Consider the following 18,456-nt stretch of genomic DNA (forward strand, 5'->3'; position numbering starts at 1 on the left):
CTACCTTGAGTTTTCAGGTTTCTAAAAAAAGTTAGCATGAGAGCTACAGGGTGGAATTCAAGCCATATGTCAACCACTTCATTATTTTGCAGTCAGTTTTATAACAAATCTAACTCCTCTTATGGGGATCCCCACTAAGAAAGAGACAATCTTTCGCTGGGCTAAGCTCTACATTAAAATCCCCTGGTAAGATACATGATATTGCTTTACTCTTTACTTTCAACCAGACTAAGAAGATGGTCTCATAAAAGGATATCTCATTTTTATTTAAGCCATAAACATTTCCAATATTCCACTGATCACAATTTATGTTTCCAACCCAGATTAACCACCCCCCATTTCCACTTTTGAAAATTCCACTCATTTCTAATGCTATGGTGTGCCAAATAACACTGCCACTCCTTTTTTGCCCCCACCTGGCTTGTGATAGATTAAAAACAGTCTATAATTCCTAGATTTTAATTTAAAGGTATCCTTAACTTTCAGTTTTATTTCCTTTAGGCAGAACACTTGAGTCTGTTCCCATCTGAGCATCTGTATTATCCTGGCTCTTCTTATGAAGTGAAAGCATCCCCCCAATATTCCATGTGATGAATTTCAGCCTTTCCTAAAATGCTAATAGTACATTTCCTAAGGAGTATCTGTCACTTGCAATTGGAATCATAGGCTAACCACCCCCAGCTGAGCAAGGGCCATTGCCTGAGCTGGGGATGATTAATCCCTTTGGGTGTACAGATACCTACACCTAGGCTGAATGACTCTGGTGGCCATTTGTTCTGTCAAGTGACGGTGTAGTGAAAACCCTGCCTATCAGTAAGCCAGATATTTAAAGAAGGAAGGCTATAATTATTAAACTCCTTTAGAACAATTGGAATACATTTGGGAATCAATATTCTAACAAAGTATGCCCATATTTAAAGAGACTCCCCACTGCATCAGGCAAGGTGATGTTGAGTGACATTTGTGCATCTTCAAAAAACTGAGTGCTACAAATAATTGTGTGGAGCAATGGTAACAGTCAACAATAACAAATAACAAATGTCCTCCTACCACCTAAACACATGTAAATAGGTTGCATACGAGCAAATTTCCCATCACCAAGGCAGAAGCATGAAAGTTTAGAAACCAGGTTATGCTGCATTACAGGTAGAATAGAGGAACTAACTATAGAAATGATTGCCAAAGCGATTGCAAAGAGGAGTAGAGAAGAGGTAAAAGGGTGGCACGATAATGAGAAGAGAATATATAGACAACAATAGAAACAGGATAAGTCTCAATGGAGCAGAGAAGAAAAGGAAATTGGGGGCAGAAAAGTGGACAAGTGAAACATGGAAAGTGGAGAGTGGAAAGTGGAGAGTGAAGGGGACAAGGAAATGTGGCACTGTGATATTGCTAATGAAAAAACTAAAAACAAAGAAGTGTTGTTGACCATTACTCAATACTGATTGCTCATCACTGGTAACTGTTATAAAAGAAAAGAAGATTGTTTAGGAAAAACTTATCAGCATAGACTTATATGCACAGTAAATGCCTTACCATTAGTAATGCAAGAAAAAAGAGTGGAGAAATCATCTGATTTCTTTACTCAGAGGAATCAGAGATAATAAAAGCGTTATTAATAAATGAAATACATATGTATTCCATACTGTTAACTTCCCCCTTTTTCCCCCTCATCCACTTTGTTTTACTCCTTTAAACCAGCTGGCTAAGGCATACTTCAAATGAGAGCAGCCAAAACAATTGAATCAAATATAAAGTTTGTTCTGTTCCAAAACAGCCTGCAAATATGAGTATAACAGTATCAGTATCACCAATCAGTATTGCTTCTATCCAGATTTTCCAGGCTATACGCAGACCAGCAGTACTCATCCACAGAATTGGAAGAGCCCATAAATATATCTGACCATGATTTCAAACTGGATGGAGTAGATGTTTTCAGTGATGTATGGAATTCTAAGCATCTGCCTCTACCATGTGGACCTTGCATGTTCCACTGATCCTGATGAATCTTTTCCAGATTCTGCAATTTTTTAAACAATATGGTTCCTTGTCTTCATGATGGGACTGCCTTCTTATACTGCCCTTATCTGCTGTGTCGGGGTGAGCTTGACTTTGATGCTGCCATTTATGATGCATTGAAGAAATGCCTTGAAAGGGTGGGCATTGCCTCTTAATTCCCACCATGTCCCATTTCATTTCACAATCCATCCATCCACATTCCTCATCTCCCTCCTCTTCCAAAGCCTGCAGTTGAGAGTTCTCATTATCCAAAATGGACTGGGCTTCTACAGAGGCTTTAAAGATGATTCTAGCCCCCCCCCCCAAGTCAGCAGCCAATAAAGCTGGGTTTAAGATGGTAGTGTTGTATCACACATCAGTTAAAACACAGCTGATTGGGTGTATTTGCTTCCTTGCACTATACAGAAGTGCAAATAGTCCACCACAAAGAAAAGACAGCATTTGCCCCCATTTAACTCCTCTGTTTCTATGACTGTATTACAAAAGCTGGTGTCTGGTCCTGGAAGAATTGAATTCCATTAAAACTTGTCTACATGGGCAGTCAGTTTTTCTGCACACTCCCACATGGTGAATCCTTTCTGTTGGTGGATTTAGGTGTTGAGGCATATGGACAGATTTCTGTATTAAATGCTCAAAAAAAGCATGGGAATCTCTGCCTGTTACATCTTTTTGTAATCATTTCACCTTAACGTTAACTCTCCTCAGTCTCTTACGAACTCCCCCACCATCTCTCATTCACCCAACTACCTACTGTGCACAAAATAATCTACAGACCCACAGACTGTCCTGCTCTCTCACCTCTACTTGCCAAATACCATTCCAACAAGCATCTAAGATCTGAAAATCATCTACTTCTAAAAGTAGATAAGCCCACTTTACCTACTGGTCAACTCCTCTATTCCTTCACCATTGCCAAACTATGGAACTCACTTCCACCTTCTATAAGAAATACAGGCAGCACCACCACCTTCAAACAAATACTGAAAAATCATCTAAACTCTTCCTGGCTATGTTCCTGCTCTATAACCTAACCTCTTCACTCTCCTTATATGATTACTAAACTCCTATGTCTTTTGCTACTAGTGACTGATGATATTTTCTCCATATTTATTTTTATCTTCACTTGTTGATACTGGTACAATAATACTGATCTCTGTTTATACCACTCTGATTAAATTAATTGAATTCTGCTTTAATATATATTTTCTGTATATATTACTGTAATCAAACAAACTAGATTCCTGCTTTTATGTATATATTATATATATGTTACTATATTTACTATCTGTAACACTGTTTCTGCTTCTGTACTAATTAATGTTTATATTTTTTCTGTATCTCGTTGGAGCTTTTCTCCCCGGGCCTCCACTGAAAATGGGCTCTTTTAGACCAAGTGGACTTATCTCGGTAAACAAATGCAATAAATAAATAAATAAATAAATATCCAATGTTTCTACTTGCATTTTAACTGAGTTTTCAGCTCTATTACCTCCTGTTGAGAAGAACTTATATTAACCTGGATAGTAATGCTAGACTGTTTCATCTCCCACAGGGCTGCTGCTGTTTGCTCTGAATTACATTGGTGCTGTAGTGCCACAGTATGGAAGGCCACTTACTTGGAGGCGATGATCCCAAGTTGGAAAACCACTTACTTAGAGGCGATGATCCCAAGTTCATCAAACAAAAGAAGCATCCATTCCATCACCTACACATTCTTAAAATGATCCTTTAATAGGTCAGTGTTGGAGGCAGTTCTAACATTGTTTGCCATGCTTACAAGTCTCGAATATAATGAGAAAAACTGCACCTTGTATCATGGGAGCATAATCATTAAGTATCCATCTTCAACTCCGGCCAGCCACATCTCTGATATTTGTCAAAAGTTATGTCTACATTGTCTGTTCAGAAAAGCTATGATTGACTTCCTGTCACATACCTGTGAGCCAAAGACTGCTAGAAATCATAACACTTCCAGATAATCAGAATGAGGAGCACTTTATTACTTTTCAGAACTGTCGGTCTTCAAATACTAGTCATCATATATTTGGAGATTATGAATTCCTGCATATGTTTAATACTATAAATACCCTTAAACACAGATACTAGTCCCCATATGTTTGGAATTAATGCATTTTTGTATATGTTTAATTACATGGTTAAATTACATATGTACCATTAATAACGTGTAACTTTATGAATAAAACTATTGTAAATCTAGGTGAATCAAGGCTAAATATGAAGGCCACAATCAGACTGTATAGCTAAGTCCCAATAAAATCATAGCCATCAATAAAACAGCCTTGCCTTTGTACCCTAATTACATGCTCCCTGTTCACGCAGTGAAATCAGTAAAATAGCAAAATTCTCACAATTTTACTGTAGCAATCTCCTACTTGCAGGTTTCAAGTAAATTTAGCTGTTTGGATAAACTATGAATATTTCTTATTTGGTGTGTGTGTGTGTGTGTGTGTGTGTGTGTGTGTGTGTGTGTGTGTGTGTGTGTGTGTGTGTGTGTGTGTGTGTGTGTGTGTGTGCTAAAATTACAGGAGGAGTTTATGCATGCACTCTATAATAATGCTATATATATATAGTGCAAGTAATATGGTGATTATACAGTCCTGAATGTTATTCAGTAAATTTTTTACTGTTAGCTCATGCAAATGTATATATAATGTGGAACTTTTCTCCCAGGGCTTACTTTAAAACGAGATTTGTCCAATCAGACAAACAAACAAATAAATAAATAAACAAATAAACAAGTAAGTAAATCACGGTGTTGGAGTGCTATGGTCTGACCTGAGGGCCATTTCATTACTGTGTATGTGGCCCAGTAGACATTCTTGTCTCCTGAACTTAAATAACCTTTTTATTGTGCTTCCATTTGTTCTGTTGTACAGTGGGAGACATGCCTAAAAGATTACTTCTATAGTAACTTACCATTGATAGATTTCAAGTAAGGAATCAAACAAATAAATAAATGAATAAATACAGTAGTCATGCACCATGTGCCCTGCCTAAAATATAATATTACAATGTATTCATCATGTGAATTCTACCTCTTGGCTGCGTTTTCATCTATTTACATTCTTCCCGTTAGCATGATGCACATGGTTGCTGTGAATAACAGACATGTATATTGCCTGGTCGAGTGCTTGTTTAACTGTGGACAGAGGAATGTTTGTATAACTAGCTCCACCTCTATACAAACCCCTCACTGCTGCTCTTCCACTGTCTCATAAATCTGTCCCTTTCCATAACAGCACTTCTTTAACTGCAACCTCCATACATTTTCTCTTTAGTGCCATTATGCCAAGTTCTTAGCAACAGATGGCAGTCCCTTTGATCTTGTGATTAATCTGCATTCATACAAAAGAAAGAGAAGAGAAAAAGAGAACTGAACTGGTTTCGGTAGTTGTTTTCTGATGCACGTGTAACTCCATTAATAATGCATTAGATTTAAGGCCAGAAGTCCAAGAATTCTAATTTGGTACTGAAACTCACTTCCATACAAAAGACACTGTAGCGTGATTACAATGCAGATTTTTTTCATACTTTTACAGTATTCTAGCACTCATGTAATACTTTAAAGAGGTTGCATTTCTCATCTCTACTTCAATACAAACAAATATAAAGATGATCAATAAAATATTATGTACTTTTTGACAACATAAATAGCATTTTTTCTTCATTAAAAACAACTCAATACTAACAACACAGATTCATCTACTATACTACAGTGGAATTCCCTAGCATTGTGCAGTGGTTATGTGAATGACATAAATAAATGAATCAAATCTATCATGGAGGGCTGGGTTTGATTCCTAAGGCCTCTACTCTGACAGAATTTGTGATTTTTGTAAGTGGAGATCAAAATTTTAAGTCTCCACTAAACAAGCTGGCAGCTTCTCTGGTCAACAAAAATATTGCACTTATAAATCAAAAGCTCAGGCAAAAATAAAAAAGTAGACAGCAAAATAAAAAAGTTGTAAATAATAGCATGCCATCTCTGTAAGCCCTCAAGGTGAAAATTTAAATTACTACACAAAACTAGCTCCCCAGTGCTTTGTTTAGCATTTCTCTTTTCATTAAACTATATAAGGATCCTTTATATACTTGGATTTAGGAATTAGTACAAAAATAAAACATATATTTGCATTCAGTTCACTACCACCTGTCTCACTATTTATAAAGGACTTAAAGAGGCAGTATAAAAAGTGTTGGATAAATGTTTGTGCATCGTCCCATGCTGATAATTCATTCTGTATAATCCAGGTGGTGAACAGAATTCTGGGAAAAATCCCTGGTCTGATTCACTCTATGCTGTTATGCTGTTAAACATTCAAGCTGTATTAAGAGAGTTCCATTTCTTACATATAAGGGTTTTGAAACATAATGACAAGTGTAATTTTATTATAAAAATAGCGAACCCATATTAAATATGCAGCTGGTACTAAATAATCTGTATACAAATACACACTGGGTGAGGTCATTTGTTTCCTTGGACCAAGGGTTGTCTAGCTAAATGTTTAGACAAACTCTGACATTTGCTTTCTTCCAAATGTTCTTTCTCATCTTCTGTTAACATCAAGCAATTTCTGTGGGCTGTAGACAGGCAGTCAGCCAGTCCAATTTCTGAGAGATGGTCAGCTTTGACCAAAGACTTTTACAAAAATGGACACAAATGGGGCATTGTGAGTCCTTATTCTTGATTACAGGCCAGAACCATGCTGCATGAAGTAACTAGTCTCTGCTGTTTCTCAATGTACACCTGTAGTGTAACTGCCGTATTTGCTTGAACAAAGTCCTGACTAGAAGAGACTCTGAAATAAAACAGTATTTTCAGAACATTTAACTGCAGAGTTTCTGTAGTAATAAACACTTGGCAGGAAATGATAGAGAAAAAAAGTGAGGGGGGGTTTGCATAGTCCTGTTAAGATAGGCACCAACAGCTTATTGTCCCGTATCCCCCTGGGAGTAGGATCAATGACTGCGTCTTTGACTGATGAAACACAGCTGCCCCTGTTCTGATAAATAAGGCTGCAAGTCAGAATGTCCAGAAATCCCCTAGAGCTGTGTTTCAGCTACATTTTTTTTCATCTAAAAGTTTGTCGCTTTTTTGCAGGCATAAAATTAAAAGTAAAAAAAATAGCTATGATATCTGAGCAATGCATGTGCAGGAACATTGTAGCAAGGCATCAGTTTCTGCAGATGTACTTGTTGCACAATGTGTAGGTTCTAATCCAACAGCAACTGTGGTCTAGTAGTGACAAGGCAGTACAGCATGAATAGTGTACAGCACTCCTGAGGTTCTATTCTTTCATGGGACATTAAACTGAACTTCCATCTGCGTAAGTCAGTGGTACTTCATGTGTGTATTATGATGGTATTTACTTGATGAAAACTAGGAACATTGTCTACAATATCCTTACTAAATCCCCCCTTTTCTTTCACTGTAAATGAACTTTGTGGATTTTTACTGAAAAAGGTGTGAATTTGATCAATGTAGGTATCTGCTTACTACATAGAGGAATAACAAATATTGTCTTGCTTGATGTAGCTGCACTGTGGATAAATGAATGCATTTTTCTCTCTAAAAAGACTCCAAGTTATGAATTAACTTATTATAAAAAAATAAGTAATAAATGCTGTCTGAAGTAGCAGCATTGGTGGATGAGGACATAAACCTTTTGTATCCACTCATCTCACAACTAAAAAATTCCCCTTCTCGGCTTACACCAGAGACACACCACACAGAGGTGAAAAAATATTAAATATGAAAGTCTTTGCAAATGCTGTTTTGTCTATATTTCCATATGTATTTGCTGTCATTCTGAGGATTTGTATAGGTGCGCTCAGGAGAGCCTGTTATTACTTTAGCACCATGGTTTACTATCAAAATGTGGAACAGCACTTACGCAAAACTGGAATAGAAGAATGCATCTTTTCCAGTTTCCATAATGTCATTCTGTAAATATTCGAATGCATATTAACGAATGGTAGTGTACATTTGCTACTAATGTGCATTCTACATTCTGATAACAGATTGCACTACAGTGTGGATTGGAAATATACCCTTTTCCTCACTGTAGTGCGATCTTGGAGTTGGAATATATAATTTACAGGGGGTCTAAGGACCACAGCCCTCCACATAGAGGGTGCAGGGGGGCTTGCCCCCCTGCAAAACTGTAAACACTTATGCTGTAGATGTAAAATTCATACAGCAGCTTTAGCACAAATGCCTGAGGGTATGATGTCACCTTATGACATTCCAAATTTCGTCGAATACAGATGTCAGGGTGATGCCTAAGTCTTTATATTCAGTAACAATCTGTATAATATTTTGATTCAGAAAGATCGGTTTTGCTATTATTAGTTTGTTGAAGACTATTCAGCTGCATTTTAATGATCAAACTTACCAAATTATTGTTTTCTAAATGTCATAAAAGTCAGATATGTAGCTGACCATCCTTTGTTGAAGTTTTTTATATGATAAAACTGATAATGAGATAAAATACATAAAGAAAATAACGCAAGAGTTCACACAAAAAACAAAATGGTGTGCAGAGAAGCTGCTGAAGTTTCAGACAGAAAACTATTTTACTAGAGATTAAAAATAGATTAAATTTGGGAGTTTAAAAGTTTTAAGGATGAAAAACTGAGTAACATGAAACATCGACATTGCAGATCAAGCAAAACAGCAAGAAATAATAAAAATTTCATACATAGTTATAACACAACAACGAAAATCGACATTTTCAATAACAGAATTGCAAGTCACTGGAACAAATTACCAACTAGTGTAACTTCCATTAAATGCAGAACAGTTTAAAAAGGACATTGTGTAGTTTTATGGACACTTTTCTTATAAGGCAAGAATTAAAGGAGATGTTCCCCAGGATTCACGAAGCCTCCGTGTAAGAGTTATAACTCTTACACGGAGGCTGCAGTTAAACAGAGTGATGTCAGCATGCTTTGCATATTCATGAGAGCATGCTGAATCATACCTAAGTCTAACACGGTCCATGTAAGACAGTAGGGGGCGTGTCCGTAGGCTGAGCCCTGCAAGCAGACATGCCCCCAGAAGTGTAAAAGTGCCCAAAGTAAACACCCACAACAGAGTCCACGTAAATGTGAATAAACACAACACAACACATGCCCCCACAGACTATGAACATAAAATATATATAAATGAACATGTTATATATTTTTTTTAAATTGTAAAGATGTTTAACCGTGAGTGCTTCGTTTTGCGTGCCCGTAAGCGCAGCTACAGTTAGCAGTCAGTGGGAAAGCATATAAGAACTAAATATGCAAAATAAGCCAGGAAGCAATAGCATAGCGGTAGAGATGTTGGCTGCAGAGCAGGCATTCATGGTTCGAGCCCCCACAACACCAATTTGTTTTTTTTTCAAAATAATCAGGAAACAAGTCCCTGACAAATATGTACACATAAAACCACAAGTTATGTAAAATGCAATGAAATAGCCCATTTATATTGAAGACATGTGAGGTAACAAAAGAAGAAAAAATGCCAGATATGCCCATAGCTGAGCTACAGTTTAACAGAGTGAGTACATGTGCCCGTAGATGAGCAGTGGTTTAACTGGTGCAAAATGAGTGCCCATAGCTGAGCAGTGGTTTAACATGCTAAATCTATGTGCCCCTAACTGAGCTAAGCGTAATATGCATGCCTATGGCCAAATGAGGCTTAAAGCAGCGTACCCCGTTTGCACGGAGCTGCGCATCGCGCAAACGAGCTAACCGATGGGCAACGTTGAGCAAGCCATATCAAAACTGCCTTTACACAGACACACCCCTCAGCATGTCTAGACCGTCATGAAAAATAAAAAGCAATGGCCAGGTTCGAACCCAGGATACTATACACCATAGTCAAGGTACAGAACCACTAAGCCATGACAGCAGTACATGTAAATGCAATAATAGCTAATATATAGGAATGAATACAAACTAGAGCATGACAATGCAGGTTTACTGAAGTTGATACAATTCCAAAATGGCCAATCACAGATATGTGCGGGAAAAACGGACTATATAAGCCCCATAGGTGGGAATACACAGCATAAATGATTGTAGAACTGACCTGCAGGCAGAATGACAGGAGTAGGAGAGGGTAGTCGCTTTCGAGCACAGAGGTGGGGTGTTGAGGACTCTAGGTACATGGTCTGGCTCCTAGTCCATAATCATGAGGCCCAGGTCCTCTGGGGAGCATACAGGGCTGAGGCGTGGGACCGGTTGGCTCATGATCTCACCAGTGCCACAGGGATTCCAAGGACTGGTGAGCAGGTCCATCACCACCATGCGGACCTGAAGAGACGCAAGCAGGACCAACTGAACCTTTGGATCCAGGAGGCCCGACAAACACCCAACGCCCCACTACTGAGTAAGTAACATTTAATTATGTATGTAAAAAAATTAAACTAGCTGATATTATGGAGATGTGTATTCCAATATTACTTCATTTATATTACAGCTGCAGGTGTCCGTTCTGCGAACCGCAGAGCCTATGGCGATAGGCTGGTGCGGTTGCGCCACCAGGCAGGTCAGTAATCCACTACCAGTAACTGTAAAGAAATATAAAAGTATGACAGTCAGCAAAAGAGTGCAGTGTAGTCAGTAAGGAATAAAATCTGCAAGTAACAGTGTGAAAGTGTATGCAAGTATTGCTTGATTACAAGAGTTTTCAGCCTGTAAGTTTGACCTAAACATGAAACTGTCCGACATATATTCTGAAATAAAAATGCCCTGCCTGTAAGAAAATAGTACACAACCTGCAGCAGGCTGAAAAGTATAGCTGCAGAAGATGATGAAATCACATGTGTGAAATATATCCCTGTGGAAATACTGAAACATGACAGAAGTGAGACTGCTGGAAAGGATTGTAATAACTACTGTTAAAACATGTCAATAAAGCCTGGAAGTACCATCCTGAATAGTAAAATGAAAGCAAGTGAGAGAGTGTGAGAAAGTGCCATGAATCCAGCAATACAGTAGTAATAACCCCTGAATAAAGTATACTGCAGTCAAGACAGAATGAAATGCATGTGAGATTCAAAACCAAACAGCAAAATCTGTTCAAAGTGTTGCTGCATCTGGAATGTGTATCCCAAAATCAGGATATGTTGCTCTCAGTCTGCAATATGCAGATAGGATGTTTGTCTGATATACCAAACATCCACACTTGTCTACAGCTATATAAAGCAAATGTAGCCCTGATGTAGCTGAACAAAGCTAGATATGAATGTGTATGAAGAACCATAAAATGTATATTGATGTTGCATTAACAGTCCTATCACCAAGTTGAAATAGTTATCATATAGGAAACTGTACTTAGAACAGTAGTGTGTATATAACTGTAGCTATTAGAAATGTACAGCATATGTATTGTTATTCGAAGGTGTTAATATTACTTTCTTCACCCCACCCTATAACCACATATAACCCATTCCATGTGAAAATGGTATGTGCAATCACAATTAACACCCCTGGACATTTGTCCTGTTGGGTCATATATATTTGCATGTCTGTTGATGCATCTGCCCTGTTCATACATCCACACCTGATGTCCTGTTGCCATCAATTAACCCTGCATGTTGTTGGACTGTGTATTTCTGTTCAAATTATGCATGTGTTATGCACGCTGTTCAATGGTGTGAATATCTGGGTGTTTGGTTAATGGGAATACTAATGCATGCTGTTACAACTAATTGTGAATGGTATTATATGTCACTAACCCAAACTGTCATGACATAATGCAAAACATAGTACGACAGGGAAGGCGGGTTCCAGCGGACCCACCTCTCCCACCTCAGCTGGCGAGTGCACCTGGCACTAGTGCCGAGTCCGGACCCTCCTCCAGTGGCCCTGTGCCACCTGCGGGTGGAAGCGCTGCAGGGGATGGGGCTTGCCCCCCCTCTGCAAGTGTGGCCGGAGGAGGACCACCACTCACCCTCCGTAGCATCTGGACTGTGGTGCGTAGGGAGATTTGGGACTCTGCTCTCGAGCCCCTACGCCAGCTCGAGGCATGGGTGGCGCAACTAACGGGCATGCCTGTTGCCCTGCCTACACAGCCCCCAGCACAGCCCCGTCCTGGGCAGTGAAGGAACAGTGGCAACTGCCTATGGGTGGGGATATCAGTTCCACTGTTGCCATCTGTGTGCTCATGGGCTCTGGATATCCATACCTCCATCCCCGTCAATTGTGTAACCCCCCCCACACGTGTCATACACCGCCCCTGTATGCATCTTGTTTGTCTTGTCTGTTTACCTACCCAACCTACCTCCCCAGCTGTACTGACTTCCTTCACCTGACATACCACTCTCACCTGAAAAAAAAAAAAAGGGCACTCTGTACCCACAAAACAATTACGCCCCATACATAGCTGCCCATTCTGCACACATGTCTACTGGACATGGAACCTATCAATTACAATTGGCTGTACAACAAGTATTATTGTTGTCCTGACACCTCTCTCAGGGGTGGAAGGTTTCAAATGTCACACCAAATTACATACATATGCACAGCTGTTGCTGATGAAGAAATGGGCAGCTATGGGCCTTACCTACATCCCTCCTGCACATCCCAAGCTTGTTTCCCTACTGTCTTACCCTCTTTGTGACCCCTTTTTCACCACTTTCCTGTCTCCCCATTTTCTTTTCTTTCAAAGAAAATAGGGCGGGTGTGTGCAAGAGTAAGCACGTTTAAGCGGTTGTAAGCGGGTGTGCGCGGAGCTAACCACCAGTGCGCATGCGTGAGCTCCGCGCAAACCAGTGCTAACCCGGTTACAACTGCTTAAAAGTGCCTTAGTCACTTTGATTGACAGGTCCTGTACTCAGCTCAAAAGCAAAATAAAATCCCACTGTGAGTCCCGAACCCAGGACCTTGGAAACAGTAGTCTGCATGACTTACCACTAAGCCATGACTCTTATACAAGAACATTGTGCTAAAATAAATATATCTTGTAATAGTAGGAATGAATGTAAAGAGAATATACACAAAGCATGCCATTTAGAATTACTATCAAAACTAGTGGATTTCCATAATAGTAGTGTGTGAACAGAAACAGCCATGCTAGTTGGAAGCTAGTAGGTAATAATGTCACTATAGCACCTTGCAAGACACACACATACTCACAGCAGGATAAGCACTGCCCATACCCCACAACCTCTTACAGCAACACATCTGGACCAAGTAATAAAATATGTGGAGCAAAGGCCCAAAACCAGGGACACATTACAAATAATGTTACAACAAATGCAGACAGTTCAGAGAGTAACAGGGTCTGCACTTTGTGGGATGTTTGGAAGGGTATGCAGTCTGAAACTTGAATGTTTGTCACCATATTCTGACTTGAGCCCAGAGTGACTTGCCAGAAAAAGGTGTGCATGAGATATTGACCAAAATATGAGGCAGAAATGTGGACAACCTGCAAATATCTGTACACATGACGGGTCTGACACCACCATATTTGAATAGTTAAGAGCCTAGACATAGCAACAGTGAATGACTTACAGGGATGCCCCACAGACCCCATGTGAAATGTACAAACAGTAGGCAGAAAGGTGTAACACATGCAATGGTAACTATGGAGTCCTGAAAGTATTCACCACTTGCATGGCAGAAAAAGTGTAGTAATACATATGCTCATGCTAACCCACAGTCACAACTGCAGCATACCAGACATTTTAATGGGTGTACCCCACTGATATGTACCATTCCATGAGGCACATAACAGATGAACCTGAAAGTCTCTGGGGCCTGCTCAGCAGCATACTCAAATACCCTAATAGATGTCAGGGCCCACACCATGGCCAGACCACACTGCATGCTGTAACACCCTAGCAGATATAGCAAGCATTCCAAGGTGTGAATGTACATGGAAAATAGGAAAGCTACAGCAGCACACTACAGTCAAGACACCTAGCAGGCATACAAGTAGTGACTGTAAAGGGCAACTATTGAAGCCTTAGCAACAAAGTGCAAGCAAAGTGAAAGGAAAGCACACACACACACACACATTAACAGTAGTAGTAGTTGTAGGTGTCAGTGTACATACACAGTTAGTACAGGAAACTGGAGAAATGAATGGAGGAATGTTAATCTACAACACACCTGGAAATATGAGAGAGATACCAACCTTTACACTCACAGAACATTGTCCACAGCATAACAGCATGGTCCCTGCCCTTAAAATCTGAAAGGGCTACGCCTATCTCACATACCTTTTTATAGCACTGTTCTGAAATCACAGTGAGAACTGCAATCAGTACACAACTGGCTGCATGCAATTAGCAAATGCTGGCTAACAATTGGTGCAGAGGCCATCACATGGGCATATGCAGATACCTACAAAAGTATGCTGTACTCCCAGTCCACACATGCAATACTTTCATTGCACCCTGAGAAGGACGTGAGAGACAGACAGAGAGAGAGAGAGAGAGAGACAGAGACAGAGAAAACTGCAATTAAGCAGACAGAAACAAATTGTTCAGCAACAGCTACCTGAAAGCTGACAACTGGAGCAGCAGGACAGAGAACCAGAAAGCAACACAAGCAGCTGTGACAAACACAGGTAATGTAAAGTAATACTATAAAGGTCTACATACTGTGAACCCTCCATATGTGTCATTGGTCTGTATCCATATGTATATGAAGATGTGTAAAGGGCAGGGGACATACAGCAACTATCAGTGAAGGCTGTACATATATTTGTATGTGAGAGCATCTATGTGCACATATCAATGTTGTTTGATTGTAGGTTGTAGTGCCATGTACAAAGTAGGTTTCACAGTTATGTATGTTTAGCAGTATGTTAGTGTGTGTATACAGTATGGTAGACAAATATGTTGATATACCTGTCTAACATATGGATACGTATGTATGTCAACATATGTATGTGTATATATATATATATATATATATATATATATGCATATATGTATACATACATAGAGAGAGAGATGTAGGAATACATAGACAGATGTAGATAGAATATTGTACAAACATATCTATGTAATGCACACATACAGATATAGATATATGTAGATACATATACATAGACAGACTGATCTGACTACCTACAGGTATGACTGTATATGACGACCTGCAACACAGCCTGTCCCACCCCCTCTGTCACTCACACCCCCTCTGTGTCCCCCCTCCACATCTATAGCAATATATGTACATCAATATATATGTGTATATGTATACGGACATATATATATATATATATATATATATATATATATATATATATATATATATATATATATATCTATATACATATATATATATATATATATATATATATATATATATATATATATATATATATATATATATATATAGAGAGAGAGAGAGAGATGTATATAAATTCTGAGTGAGGCACATGTGTACAGATGTATTGCAACAGGTGCCTGGTGACAAAGGCATGGAGTGAACACCAGTGTCAAAACTGGAGTACCATACCACATTCCAGATCACCTACACCAGTAACCACCAGATATGTGATTGGCTGCCCACCACTGCATGTGTCAGGGTGAACAGGGTCATAAATGTGTACAATAGTGGCCCCAATGATATTCACAGTGGCACACTATCCCTGGAATACCTGCACATGGTATGTGTCAGCGGACATGGTGAGTCAGCTATGGACATGTAGGTCGGTGTACCCTCCACACCACATAATGGATGCCATGGTATGGACCTCACATGACAGCTACAGATATGGAGAAGGACACAGTGACATGTACAACACTGTGACAATGCACTCAAACACATTACCAATGCACAGTGACTGACAACACCACAGAGTACACATATGCTACCCACATAGAGGTTACCACTCCCGGATTTACATATGTAAGTCACACCCATGACAGATGTCCAACAACCATAGTAACACCTCACACCATCCACAACCTAAATGTCTGCTGTGTGTCGTCCGTGCCACTGCAATAGAGTGCACATGTGGAGGTAAGAGTTCCTACCCACAGATAAGACATACCCTGCAATAAACCACACAGTGTTAAGAAGCAAGACTCCCCATGAGTACATGTCACACATACCCCTGCTGAATGTTAGTCAGATAGGTAATATGCCATATGAGTCACCCTGTGTAACTGTGTGACAGCAGCAGGTACCATCAAACCACATGTGTCACAATGGTCAGGGTAGCAAAACAATACGCTGCTGTAGTCCCAGGGGCAATAGCATATTGTATAGTATTGTATTGTAATGTAATGTATTGTGTTGTATTGTATTGGTATGTTGAGGTGCCTCCTTCGTGGAGTGGAACCACTGCTGCCATGCGCCAGTGTACAGGTACATATCCTGTAGTCAGGCTAGTGTTACATAGCACTTCTATATGTGTGTTTAGCTCCTGTCAGAGTTTATGTAGCATGCAACTGGGGATACCATCAGGTCCCATCCATGTTGTGTATTCTGCTGTCCTGAGGGTGGCTCTCACCTGGACATCTGTGATGACAGGGAGGTTACAGTCAGCTGGGATAACTATGCCTTATTTTGGGGGAGAGGGCGGGGTGACACCTGCACTGAACCTGTCTGCCACAATGTTGTCGATATCTGTGGTGTCAGTGAAATATTTGTTGTTGTGTACTACCTATGGGCATAGAGGATGGATCCTGACCAGGTTGCTAACATAACTGAAGAAGGCCTTCTGGTTATCTGTAGTGTCCCTCTTGATTTCCCTCTCAAAGTTGCCCATGTATTTTGTATGATGGAAAATAGATCCTTACTAGTGCTGCTCAGACATGCCCTCCCTTTATGGAATTATGCTCTGTCTTGCAGTAGCTTCCATCTTCTGTAATACAATCTGTCTATGGCTGGGGTCCACCAGACAGGATGCTGTCCCTTTGTGGAGAGTGTCTTGGTCATATATGGGATTGCATGATCCATGCATTCTCGGAGATGTCTGTAGAAAGCAATTGTGTAGGGGTCAGCATTGTGGGTTGTATCTGCCACTGGCCCAGTGGGCTGAAAGGATACCATGTCACTGTTACAAAGTGTAAAGTTTGTATCTGTAATGTTATGCACTATAGTCGTTTGTGCTGGTGGTGGAGGTGGGATATGTATATCCAGGGCAATCAGTGTGTGGTCAGCTCACAGTAGTTGATGATGTAGGCCATACAGTACCTAGATACAAACCCCAGAGTGAGGAGGTGCTCTTGACCTGAATCAGTGTTCTGACTGCTGGGGTTTGGTAGTATGTCGTATGGAGTCTGCCAGGTACTGTTGCACAGTTGCTGGCTGAGCACTGATACCTGGCCATCTACATGTGTATCCACCAATAGACAGACAGATGCTACATATGTGAGATATGTTGTATCATAACAGTCGAGTAGCATGTGTAGTATGTGTGCCAAATTCTGCTGACATATATTGCTGATACCAGGTTATTTTCTTTCTCAGGTACATGGCCCACCCGGGAATCCCACCTACTCCACAGCTGAGGATGAGGAGATACACCAGAGCCTGGTGCGGGATTATGCAATACTCTTTTCCCGCACCAGCCAGAATCAGCAGGAGAGGGCTGCACTGTGGCAAGACCTTGTCCGTCGGGTAAATGACATAGGCACGCATAATAGGACATATGAGCAGGTACGACATCACTGCAGTGATTTAATCAGACATGTCCATCAGCGTGCGTCGGATATCCACAGGCAACAGGTCGCCACAGGTGGTGGGGTGGCTACACATCCCCCACTCACCAGACTGGAGGGACTACTCATGAGTGTAGTGGCTCCAGTCCGCCAGCAACAACAACAGCAGCAGACATGCATTATGATGGAGGCTGGAGCCACGCAGCAGCAAGACAGTGAACGTGCAGGTAATATGCCATATGTATAGTTGACTGTTGTGTACACTGGTAGTTAATGCATGTGTGAGGTGTGTCCTTGATTTGTAGCTGTCACCATAGTATTTAATGTGCAAGTGTGATATCCTCAATATTAGCAGCTGACCTGTGAAAGGCGACTGTTGTACTACTGACCTGTATCATACTCAGTAACAATGGCACAGTTGTGCCCACTGACATTAGTTTCTTCATGTCTGCAGGACCCTCTGGTATAACAGCAATGCAGCCTATCCATGCTGGTGAGTGTGTATTAACAATTCCTGTAATAGTGTTGATAGTAATAGTACTATTTGGCTCACTTAGTAGTGCTCTTTGTATGCATGTAGGTGTGTCTGTGTCTGTGTGTTGATATCACGCATACTGAGTACTGTACAATTGTGTGAAACCGTGTGCATGTGTGCATGTGTGCACCTGTGCATGTGTGCACCTGTGCATGTGTGCATGTGTGCATGTGTGCATGTGTGCACCTGTGCACCTGTGCATGTGTGCATGTGTGCATTTGTGCACCTGTGCATGTGTGCATCGCTGGTAATGTGTAGACATTG

Source organism: Protopterus annectens, chromosome 8.part0 (assembly GCF_019279795.1).
Source record: "Protopterus annectens isolate FY-2018-M chromosome 8.part0, PAN1.0, whole genome shotgun sequence".
Lineage (NCBI taxonomy): Eukaryota > Metazoa > Chordata > Ceratodontiformes > Protopteridae > Protopterus > Protopterus annectens.